Source organism: Myotis daubentonii, chromosome 12 (assembly GCF_963259705.1).
Source record: "Myotis daubentonii chromosome 12, mMyoDau2.1, whole genome shotgun sequence".
Classification (NCBI taxonomy): domain Eukaryota; kingdom Metazoa; phylum Chordata; class Mammalia; order Chiroptera; family Vespertilionidae; genus Myotis; species Myotis daubentonii.
In genome coordinates this window covers 36,775,299-36,786,971 of record NC_081851.1, presented here as the reverse complement: position 1 = coordinate 36,786,971, position 11,673 = coordinate 36,775,299, and the positions used below count along the sequence as shown (strand labels likewise).

The window sequence follows — 11,673 nt, the reverse complement described above, 5'->3', positions numbered from 1 at the left end:
AGTGCTGTCCAGGCATAAGGACTGGGACCATCCAGGACATCAGAAGCAGCAAAGTGTGGGCTGCAGGCAAAGACAATGAGGCCTGTCCTGTTTCCCACTGCCCCACAGCGCCTAACAAAGCGCCAGGGGCTAAGGAGGTCAGCCCAGAGAGAGCCCCGAGCTGGGTGGATGAGGCTGAGTTTGAGCACAGGCCTCCCTTGAAAAGCACATTGTGAAATGCCAACATAATTATGAAAATGCAAACACAAGAACGTTTGCTCATGGGAGCTAATAGTTTTTAATGAAGGTAATCAGCCTCGTTAAATCAAATTATTAGCTTTGACAATAGATGTGTAAACAGGAAATTAATGAATTTGTTGGTTGCTCCTGCCTGCTAAGAAGACATTACAGTAGTCACTGTCTAGCCTGGATACACACATCTGGACTCCTCTCTCCTGCTTGAGCAATGCCCCCTGTACACATACACACACACACACATACATACACACACACACACGAAAATGTCTCTCTCCCATCAGCTCAGAGCATCCTGAGAGGCCTCGTTCTTCTCCCTCCTTTATTTCTTAGGCCTTTGTTAGTCTCCTGCTCCAGTGTACCTGGTTGCTGCCCAGGAGACAGTCCTTGGGGAATACAGGATTGAGGGGAGAGATGCAGGAAGAGGAAGAAGACATCAGGCTCTGTGTCCCAGCACACTGGCATACATGATCTCATTTAATGCCACAGGACTCTTCATACTATTATCCCATTTTACAGGTTAGGAAAGTGAGGCATGGTGAAATGGTGGGTTGGTGGTGATGGTTCACACAGCTGGTGGTAGAGGATAAGCCAGGCTGGGCAACAGGTTCTGTTGATGACATTGTCCCTCATCTCTTACCATAGGGGGACTTGGGGCCAGGAAGAGGCCATCTCCAGCTGGAAGGAGCAGAGAGAAAATCTCAAATGAGCAGGTGGGAACTCATTGATACAGGAGAGGGTATTGAGAGGCCACTCCAGAATAGGGGAGCCCAGACCCCAGGGCTCACTGCTGGGGTTCTCTGTGAGCCAGACGATGGAAATGGGGCCTCCCAGCTGGAGACACCCTGGCAGCAATGATATCCCCAAAGCTACTTAGGAACATGTCAGAGGAGAAATCGTGGGACTAGTTCAAGTGGAGGTATAGAGAGGACCCCTTCACACACACACACACACACACACACACCAGTGTCAGCCAGGCAGGAGTTTCAAACAGCGCTGGGGGTAGGGGTGCTGGACCTATGGTTCTATGAATAATGCCGTGAGCTCAGGCAGGCACTGAGGTGGGGGCTGAGGCAAACAACAGGCAGACACTCCCAAGAGACAGCTCACCCAAAGCACCGTGCGAGATACCATCAGGCAGTTACACCGCAAACAAGCCGCTCGTTGGGGCAACAGCGGAAGACGCTGCCATCTCTCACCTGAGGCTGGCAGATGGGAACATTAGTCAGACAGATGGAGGGAGGGCAAGTGCTGAAACCACCTGAGGCCCTGGCCAGGTTCTCCCTGTAAACAAGTCTGCCAGACCAGCTTGTTCCTTCTCTGGAGCTGGGGAGAGAGAGACATAGGCTGAGGCCCCAGGCCCTGCCTTAGGCAGATGGAGCAGACACAACCCCTGCCGTCTGACCCTAGGCGAGTGGCAAAGACAACCCCCACCATGCAGCAGCCTCGTGAAACCTGGTCTTATTTGGGGATCCACATTTCCCACACTCTCACTCTTAGAGCCTGCAATTAATTAGAAGCAAAATATTCTCCATTAGGATGCCCCAGATTGACAGCCACTGCTAAGAGACCAAAAGCCAAGAGGTGAGCTTGAGGTGGGGGATGATAGAAGAGAAGGGTATACAGAGGTTTCTAGCCCACTGCCCACTGCCCCAAGGAAAGGAGAGTGGCGGTACTGCATCCATGGTCTTGCCGCTCCAGTGGGTGGAGGTGACCTGGGCTCTCCGTGTCCACATCTCCTCAATGGAGCCTCCGTGAGGAAGAGAGTCTGTCTCCAGAGAACTAGGCTGTGACCTCAGGGCGCCTGGCCAGGTGTGGTGGAGTGATTTGGTAACTCCAGAATCCCTTCCCAGAAGGAACAGGTCTCTTCTCAAGTTGGACCTTGTGATTTAGAACCAGGAAGCTGAAGAGAGCCTGCCATGGGACCCAGGCCTAGAACAGGGGTCGCCATTAGGGCAGAAGAGTCAGACCCAAGGAAAGAAGGAGGAGGCTTCATTTCTAGCCCCTGGCCCAGCCATAGACAGTTCCACCCTTTCCAGAACTCTCTTCACATACTGTACATTCCTCTAGTTGCACAGCATGTAGTCATTAAACATGCGCCTCCTCGCACTAGACAATGAGCTGCTTAAATGCAGGGACAGTGTGCCTGACTCAGAATGGGTGCCCAGCATTTGCTGTGGTGATGGATACATGACTAGACAAATAAGCGCGTGGATGGCTGGGGTGGTGGTGGTAGTGGTGGTGGTGTGGATGGATGGATGGATGGACGGATGGATGGTTGACATATGAATGATTAGATGAAGACTGCTCCCATACCCACCAGCACCTCTAGTGGCCATTGTATGTGTGCCTTGTTCCTGGTTGGAACTGCACCCGCCCTTCATTCTAGTTCCATGCAACTGATTTAAATCTCCACACATGTGTCCTCACTCTACAAATTTCCCTTCTCAGAAGTGAGTTAGAGGCCAAGGCCTTTTCTCCCCACCCTTCTAGAGAACTCCCACAGCCCTGTTGGCACATGGATGAGGAAGGAGAAGGGGCAGGGTCAGACCTGGTTGAAAAATGGGAAGGCTTCTGAGGAAAAGTGAGGCAGAGCCCCACGTGTCTCCACTCAATCCCCACCTGTCCCCAGACAGGAAGCGAAGGAAGGTAACCCAAGGGAGGGGTGGTTCTGGTACTCCCGCCCCCAACACCTCCAACCATGAGGCAGAACCCCCAGTAATGGGTGGGATCATGAACTAGAGCCCTCTTTATCTTGTAACTAACCCACTTACATAGCATTCACCGTGTGCCTGGCACCAGTCCAAGTGCTTTACATATATTAACTCATTTAAACTCCTGTGAGTTAAGAATTCTTTTTATCTTTATTTTAGAAGTGAGGAAACGAAGACACAAAGAGGTTGCATAACTTGTTCAAGGTCAATAGCTAATAAGTGGTAGAGCCACAAGTTGGGCTCAGAAATCCTGAGCCTGAGTCTTTGCTCTTAACCACGAGGTCATCCTGCCAAACGCAGCTCTGCCCAGAATTCAAACTCCATCCCAACCCTAATGTCACCCTCTTCACTGTAACCCTAACTCCATCCCCAACTCTTTGTACCTTGACCCCACCAGTAATAGAATCCTATACAGAGAAAGTCCATTGCCCCAAAATATAAGGGATAAAGAAACAAAGTAGCCCTAACTGGTTTGGCTCAGTGGATAGAGCGTCGGCCTGCAAACTGAAGGGTCCCAGGTTCGATTCCTGTCAAGGGCATGTACCTGGGTTGCGGGCACATCCCCAGTGGGAGGTGTGCAGGAGGCAGCTGATTGATGTTTCTCTCTCATCGATGTTTCTAGCTCTCTGTTCCTCTCCTTTCCTCTCTGTAAAAAAATCAATAAAATATATATATTTTTTAAAAAAGAAACAAAGTAAATGATAACAGAAGGGGACAAAGAGACGAAATCCAGAATGTGAGACATTTCATGGGCAACTAACCTGGTTTCTGCAACAAATCAATGGCATGAAAATAATTAAAAGGAAAAGGAGAGATGCTTTAGATTCAGAAACTTAAGAATTATAACAAAAAAAATGTGAACTTTGGCTCTTGTTTGGATCCTATCCAGTTTGAATAACCATAAAAAGATATTTTTGTGACAGTTGAGGTAGTTTGATAATGGGCTGAGTGTTAGATGACACCAAGGAATTAGTGTTAATTTCCTTAAGTATGATAATGGCACTGTGGTTCTATAAGAAAATGTTCACTATACTGAAGTGCAGTCAATTTTTTTGAAAGTTACGTCATATAAAGTCACCAAAACACTGAATTATCAGAACCACTGTTCCCAGGGGAAATACAAGGTTAGGTTCCTATGAGCTACTGGTCTCATTTTCATCAATTGACCAATACATAACCTTGTTTTTATGTGTTACTGTTTAAAGACACCTTCAGCAACGAAACACACACACATATGTGGCACTAAGTAGACCTTGTAAAGGACGCTTGTTATGGTATGAGAGCTGAAACAAAAAGGCAGAGCCAAGAGAGCAGGTCTTAGATGTTCTTCCCACAAAAATAAATGATAACTATGTGACATGATAAAGTTGTTAGCTAACATCACAGTGGTAATCATTTTGCAATATATAAATGTATCACCGACACCTGGTACACCTTAAACTTACACAATGGTATATGTCAATTATACCTCAATAAAGCTGGGACAAAACAAAAAGGCAGAATGTTGGCTTGCTTGACATCAGCTGAGAACCTGCATATCGGGTGACTCAAATTTTTCACCGCTCCACAAGTGTTGATTTTGGCATTATTGATATATTTCAGCAGCAGGAGAATTGGCAAACACAAAATCTGTGAATAATGAGGATCGGTGTTTTAAAAAATGAAATGGTATAATGTCTAAGATTTTCTTCACATTATTTGGGGGGTCAGCAGCAGGGAGGATGAGGAAAGGATAGCTGAAGCAAATGCGGGGAAATATTGGTAACTGTTGACTGGAAGATGGGGTTTGGGATATGGGGTTTATTCGTCCAGGTGCTCAAAGAAACAGACACCATGATGGGATTGAAGGTGTCATTGTATTAGAGGACATGGCTATCACAAAGGAATTAGGGAAGGAGCCAGAAAGGCTGGGAGAGTGTCATTCTAAATGCAAGTAAAGGAGGGAAGAAGGTAGGGTATGGGCAGTGCATCTGAGACTGCAGTGCTATCTTGGAGTCTGAGGACAGTGTGCCCATGTACGGTGGTCCCTCAGGGAAAGTCACCAGCCAGGTTTGCCTTAGCATCGCTGCCAGGCTTGCAAGGGCCTACCCTGGGAAGTACTGCCTGAGCACCATCAGAGCTCAGCAGCTGGGCCCCAGGTCCCTCAGGTTCCCAGAAGTAGGAGGGCTGCAAAGCATGCTCTTGTGGCCACCACATTAACAGTCTATTAAACTGTTCTCTCTACTCTTGTGTGTGTTTGAATTTTTTCTCAATGAATATCAAAAGAAAAGTAAGAATGAAGTGAGTGGAAAGTTCCAGGGAGGAAGAAAGTACAACCGAGTTCCCTTATGCAGTAGTGATTGGAGTAAACCCAGCAAGCGACCCTCTTCATTGTAATACTGCCTGTTTGTATCATAGTGATGTACGCTTTCCAAACCACCTCCATTCCTCCCCATTGAACCCTCACACCTACTTCAAGAGACGGCAAAGGCAGGTACTTGGGTGTCATTATACCCACTGGACAGGTGAGTAAATCTCTCTGAGTATCCAAACCTCGCTTCGGTTAAGACAGTTGCCCAGAGTCACCCAGCTGAGTGGGAGCTGTAGGAGAGGGAAGGTCCAGTGACCTCCCCCGGCCCTTCCGTGGCCCACCCTCCAGGTGTTAAGACGCAGGCTAGGAGCTGTGCCCACATGCAGCTGCTCACACTGCTACGACCAATCTCCCTGAACACCCAACTAAGCATCTTATAAATGCTTAATTTATAGGGATGATGCATAGGATTCAAAGGTCAGCCTAGGGAGAGGATTAAAGCTCTGTCGGAAGCCAAGGTCAAGGGTTAGCTCGAGGCTAGAACAGGGTCACTCTGAGGTCAGCTTTAAGGGACTGGCCTGTGATTAGAGGTTACACTCCCTCAGCACAGTGCTGGCTGCTGTCGGGTCACCCCCTGCCCGGCCTGGCCCACAGCCTTCTAACTCTAGACCTGTGGATAGGAGGGCTGACCGCACCCACAGCAGAGATGCTCCGTGTTTGTCTCTCAGGCCCATTTGCATATGGCACACCTCAGGCTCACCCGGGACAGTTTCTCAGAACATTTCGCAAGCCACCTGCCTGCGTCTAAGCCCATTGACAGCAAGAACAGCTTTGGGACAAGATCTGTCCCTTCCCCTGCCCATTGCCACAGACTTAATTACAGAGCCCAGCCACAGCAAGTGGCCACCTCCCGCCCCCACGTGGGCACAGGAGGTGGCAGGTTTGTACTCCACTAGGAAAGTATCGGGGAGAGAGAGATCAAGGAGCCTTTCCCAATAACATGATCAGCCTCAGTAGAAACTGACCACGGCGGTGACGTTTTCTCAGGCTGCCTCCATCTCTGTCTGTGTTCCCTTCCGCGTCTCGGCCATATTGTCCCCGTCCGCCATACCGCCCCTCCCTTCATTTACCCTGAAGGGAAGGTCCACATGCCCTGCTACCCTGGGAATGGAGCCTGAGGAGTCAGGGCTTAAATCCAGGAGAGGACAATCTGCTGGTGGGCTCGCTGGTCCTGGGGCCAGCAAATGTGGAGACAGTTATTGGCCACAGGGCCTCCCTGGTGTCCAGTAGAGGCAAGGCCCCACCAAACTATGGCAGGAGCAATGTCCTTTTCTTCTTTGGTGGTTTGGCTCCTAGCCAAGTCTCCTGAGTGCCCCACTGCCCCACCCCCACAATCCCCGGAGCTGAGAGACGGCAGGTGCTTAGGGCATGGCTGACTAGGTGGGCAGGATTGTGCTTCCTGTGCCAGCTCATGCCCATGCCCACCACCCACACTGCCTAGGGGGCCCCCTCCCTCTCCTCCCACCTCCTCAGCCTGGGAGTCTACCTCAGAAGCCCAGCAAGTCCATCCTGCCTCTCTGCCCCACACTGCCCGGGCCCTGAGGTGGCCTCATCTCCCTGAACCTTGGCGGTAGCTTCCTACCTCTTCCCCATGGGTGCACAGCTCCTCGGGGGCGTTATTCCTCAGGCAGCTCTGCCCTGAAACAATAGGTCTACACGGGGGTGGGCAGACCATAGGTGTGGTCATGGGCCAAGTCCAGGCCCCCAACTGTGCTCCTGAGGCCCCACAGCTGAGTGCTGCTGTTTTTTTTTCAGTTTTTGTTGTTGTTGTTAATCCTCCTCACCAGGGAATATTTTTTTCATTGATTTTTAGAGAGAGTGGAAAGGAGGAGGGGGAGAGAAGGGGAGAGAGGGAGAGAAACATCGATGTAAGTGAGACACATCAATTAGTTGCCTCCTGCACATGCCCCAACTGTGGCTAGGGATTGAACCTGCAACCCAGGTAGCTGCCCTTCACTGGGAATCGAACCTGAGACCCTTCAGTGTGAGAGCCGGCACTCTAACCACTGTGCACACTAGCTATGGGTTGAGAGTGTTTTTTATAGATGAACATTCACAATCAGATGATAGAGACCACTAACTTTAAACCCCTATTAAGCAAAATGTTATATCCCCCAGAAAAATTTACATTGTTCACATTAGTAGACTCATTTTATTATACACACACACACACACACACACACACACACACACACACACACACTAGGGACCCAGTGCATGAATTCGTGCATCTTGAAAGGGACTTGGGCAACAAGGTTGAGGTGGGCACAGGGGCGGGTCTCAGCCCATCCTCTGGGCCCCTGCCCGGCCCCTCCCACAGCAGCCCCCGGTTCCCTGTCTGTCAGCAGCCCTGCTCAAACCCGCTAACAGCGTGGAGCAATTGGGGCCAGTGCCAGCAGCAGGTGCAAGCACAACTGCTGCCCCGATTGCCCCTCAGGAGCAGCAGGAGGTGGAGAAGCCTTCAGGGGTGATCAGAGCCGGAAGCTGCCACTCATACCTGCTGGTGGGCGTCAGCAACAGATGCAAGTGGCGGCTCCGGCGCTGGCTGCAGGTGCGAGTGGGGCCGGCGCTAGCAGTGGGTGCAAGAGGTGGCTGCCAGACCTGATTGCCCCTCAGGAGCAGGGGGAGGTGGAAAAGTCCTGAGGGACAATCGGGGCTGGAAGCTGTCACTTGCACCTGCTGATGATGCCAAGCAATTGGGGCCAGCGCCAGGTACCGGCAGCAGGTGTGAGCGGGGCTGGCACCAGCAGCAGGTGCAAGTGCCTAGTGGGACCACAGCAGCAGGTGCAAGTGCCTAGTGGGAGCAAAAATTGTCAGTAACCACCAGAGTCTCGCCCTGATGACAGCAACCGGTGCCCTGCCTTGGTCTGGTGCCCCCACTCACCTGCACCACCATCGCACCTGCTGACGACACCCACCATGTTCTGCGCGGGCCCCTGGTGGTCAGCACACTTCATAGTGATCAGTTGTTCGGTTGTTCCGCCGTTTGGTCTATTTGCATATTAGGGTCTATTTTACGGATATATAATTGTTATTATATTTTCAATTTCATCAATAGAAATTTGTGGAAATTTTTCTCTCTAGTTATATTAAGTACCTATGAAACTCGATTTTTCCTCTTGGCCTGCAAAGTCTGAAATATTTACTACTTAGCCCTTTGCATGAAAAATTTCCCACTTGCTGATCTAAGTCCTTCCTTTGAACATTCAAGTTCCTTAGCCATAAGCACCCCTTCTGCCCACCAACCCAACCCAACCCAACTTCTTCAGTTCAAATCCTGGCCCTTCCAGGTACTGCCTTGGGTAAGTTATTTATACTCTTTGAGCTTCAGTTTCCTCATCTGTAAAATGGGGAATGTATTCAGGAAGTTAGTATGAGGGTTGAATCAGTCAATAGTTATAAAGCACTAACCCAGTGCCTGGCACATAATGAGTCTATGTGCATGTTTGATGGATAAATAAAGCCTCTCTTAGCCCCCTACAACCTTGAGCAGCAAAAAGTCCCATCTCCTCCCTGCCGCGTAGCTCTCCTTTCACTGAACCCTAAGTGCATATCACATCTCTGACTCACAGTCAGATCAGTGATAACACAGGCACTATACTCCGTGGGTTCTGTTCCTTGTAAGTCCCTTGAAACAGGGATAATGTATTTCTTCTTTGTTTCCCAGGTGAAGAAAAGTAATATTTAACATCTAGAATAGAAAAGAGCATTCTCTCTTTTTTTTAAAAAAATATGTTTTTATTGATTTCAGAGAGGAAGGGGGAGGGAGAGAGAGATAGAAACATCAATGATGAGAATCATTGGTTGGCTGCCTCCTGCATGCCCCCTACTGGGGATTGAGCTGGCAACCTGAGCATGTGTCCTTAATTGGAATCAAATTCTGTACCCGAAAGTCTGCAGGCCCACTCTATCCACTGAACCAAACTGGCTAGGGTGAGCATTCTTAACTTAAACTAAATGGGGGAAAAGGTGAATGTAGCAGTTCTGAAGAAAACATTTTCAATCTGACCGTTTAGCATATATTTTCTCTATATCAAAAACTGAAATGAGCAAAATATAAAATCAATACACTGGATAATGCCAAATAGGAATCATGGAAATAATATTTAAAACAAATGTGGTCAGTAAAGAGAAAGTTAATGTCCTTAATATATAAAGAGTTCTTACAAATCAATATGTTTAAAAAGCTAGGACCAAAATAGATAAATGGTAAAAGTACTTAAATAGAAAAAATAGTGGAAATATAAATGGCTAACAAACATGTAAAAATGCTTGCAATCATTAATGATCCACAAATGCAAACTAAAAGAATGACCCAAAAAATGCACATGAAATTAATAGTTTTAAGTTAAGAGTATTTAGGCTTGGCAAGGGAACCTCTGGTGGGCATGTAAATTAATCATCAGTAAATTTGGCAATATGTATCAAAGGCCTTTAAAAAAGTCTTAGCCTTTTATATGTCAATTTTATCTCAATATAAATGGGGGGAAAGTCTTACCTTTTGACAGTATTGTGACTTCTGGGAATTCAGCCCAAGGAAATCATCTGCTAGGTAGATAAAGATTTATGCACAGTCTTGTGAAAAACTGAAAACAACTTATATGCTCAATAATAAGGGATTGGTTTAATAAATTATGGTCCACCCATATGACAGTAGATTATGCAACGATTTTAAATGATGTTAATAAAAAGTATTTCATGACATGAGATAAAAATTGTATAAACAGCTCAACTGCAAGTATGTTTTCTAAGTGCACAGAAAAGAGACTGGAAGGGACTCTGTATGGCTGCCCACCATCCGGCAGGACTGGGGAGCTGAGCCGGCACGGGGAAAGTGCTTCTGTCTGAAGCACATGCGTCTACCTTTGCATGGAAGTCTGCACATTGGCTCACAGGAGCCTGATTATGTCTGTGGTCCTGCAAGAAAATGTCTTCATTTGTAGACATGAGTGGGGAAGCACATGCCGGTGTCTGAGAATGTGTACTTATGTTTTATGTACAAGTCCTTGTGTTTAAGCAAACTAATTAGCAAATGATATGGACATTCCTCAGCCTGTGCACCCTGATCATAAGGGGCCAGTAGCCATGGCCCCATTAAAATGTATCCAGAGCACTCAGCCCCAAGCTGGCCCAGACCAAAGACACGGTTATACCCACCCCTTGACCCCAAATTGAATTCTGACCTCAGGTACCTGTCCTTTTCCCTCCTCTAAGGGCCCACCCTCTTCCAATGAGGTCATTCTGTGCAACCCTCTGCCTCCAAACTTGACACTCAACTAGGCATACATTTGTTGGGAGCTTAGACCTCAGGGACCATGACTGGGGCTAGTCCAGGCCCGCCAGGTCTGCTTAGAGATGATTCTAGAGACCCCAAGGGCTGGGAGGAAGCTGCCATTGCTTTCCAAGGCCCTAAAAGGCCACAATCTACGTTGCCCAGGACTGGCCTTCAGCTCACCCTGACCCAGTCTGAGTACTGCCCACATGCGGCGCACCCACCTGCCTCCAGGTTGAGAGGAGCCTAGGTACCCTCCACAGACCCAGATACTTGGTGGCAGCCCTCTGGCCTCGTGTCTCCCAGGCTTTTTCTGTTCTCATTCCCAGGAAGGGGCCGTGTGATGAAGTGATTTTCCACTGAGGAGTGTCTGTGTGATTGCCATCTCCCCAGAGCAAGGCCAGCTCCGCCCGCTGGCCCGGTTGGTGACGAGCGGGCCCCACCTGCGGCCCCCACCCCAGGAGCAGGTGGGAGCAGGCCGCCGGGGGTGTGCCAGGATCCTCTCTGAGCACCCAGCCCAGATCATGGGGTGTGGAACTCCCCAGACACCCCAGCACCTTCCCCTGAGCCTGGGCCCCACCACCTGACCCCAAATCGAACTCTGACCTGGGGCAACTGGCCTTCTTTTCCCTCCTCTAAGGGCCCACCCTCCTCCAATGAGGTCATCCTGTCCAGCCCTCCAAACCTGACACTCAACTAGGCACACATTTGTTAAACTCTTACTCCGTCTCCGGGAGCTCCCTCAGAGCCAGGCCCCGCCAGACTGGGTATGAGGCCCTGGCGACCCTCTTGCACAATTTAGCAGTGAATGAGGAAATGCCCACTAGCGCCCACTGGAGGGTGGGCAGATTCTCAAGAGGCTCAGGGAGACAAGGGGAGGGAACACGGGCTCTTCCGGGGAGAACTCTCACGTTCCAGCAGAAGCCACAGTTGAACTCTGCCTGCCGGGCGCATGCATGCCGGGTGCATGCGAGGTGCTGGGCACCGGCACCATCGGTGCTGCCTTGGAACGTATAGCCTAGATCGGAAGAGCAAAGAAGAGTAAAATTAAAACTGACTGGGGACTTTAGACCACAGGTTCCGGTGCCACCAGAGCCTGCACA

General features: G+C 49.3%; 1 long non-coding RNA gene across 2 annotated transcripts; it reads right to left on the bottom strand.

Moving 5' to 3' along the window:
* Nucleotides 1-270: 270 nt before the first annotated feature.
* Nucleotides 271-10,904, bottom strand: LOC132213806 (uncharacterized). 2 transcript variants are annotated; one of them, XR_009448067.1, is made up of 3 exons: nt 10,795-10,904; nt 9,797-9,843; nt 271-912 (listed from the first exon to the last, which is right to left on the bottom strand). It is a non-coding gene; the product is annotated as an uncharacterized LOC132213806 (long non-coding RNA). The 2 variants fall into 2 exon arrangements; XR_009448066.1 differs by lacking the exons at nt 9,797-9,843; nt 10,795-10,904 and adding exons at nt 1,345-1,439; nt 1,911-2,040.
* Between the last annotated feature and the right edge of the window lie 769 nt (nt 10,905-11,673).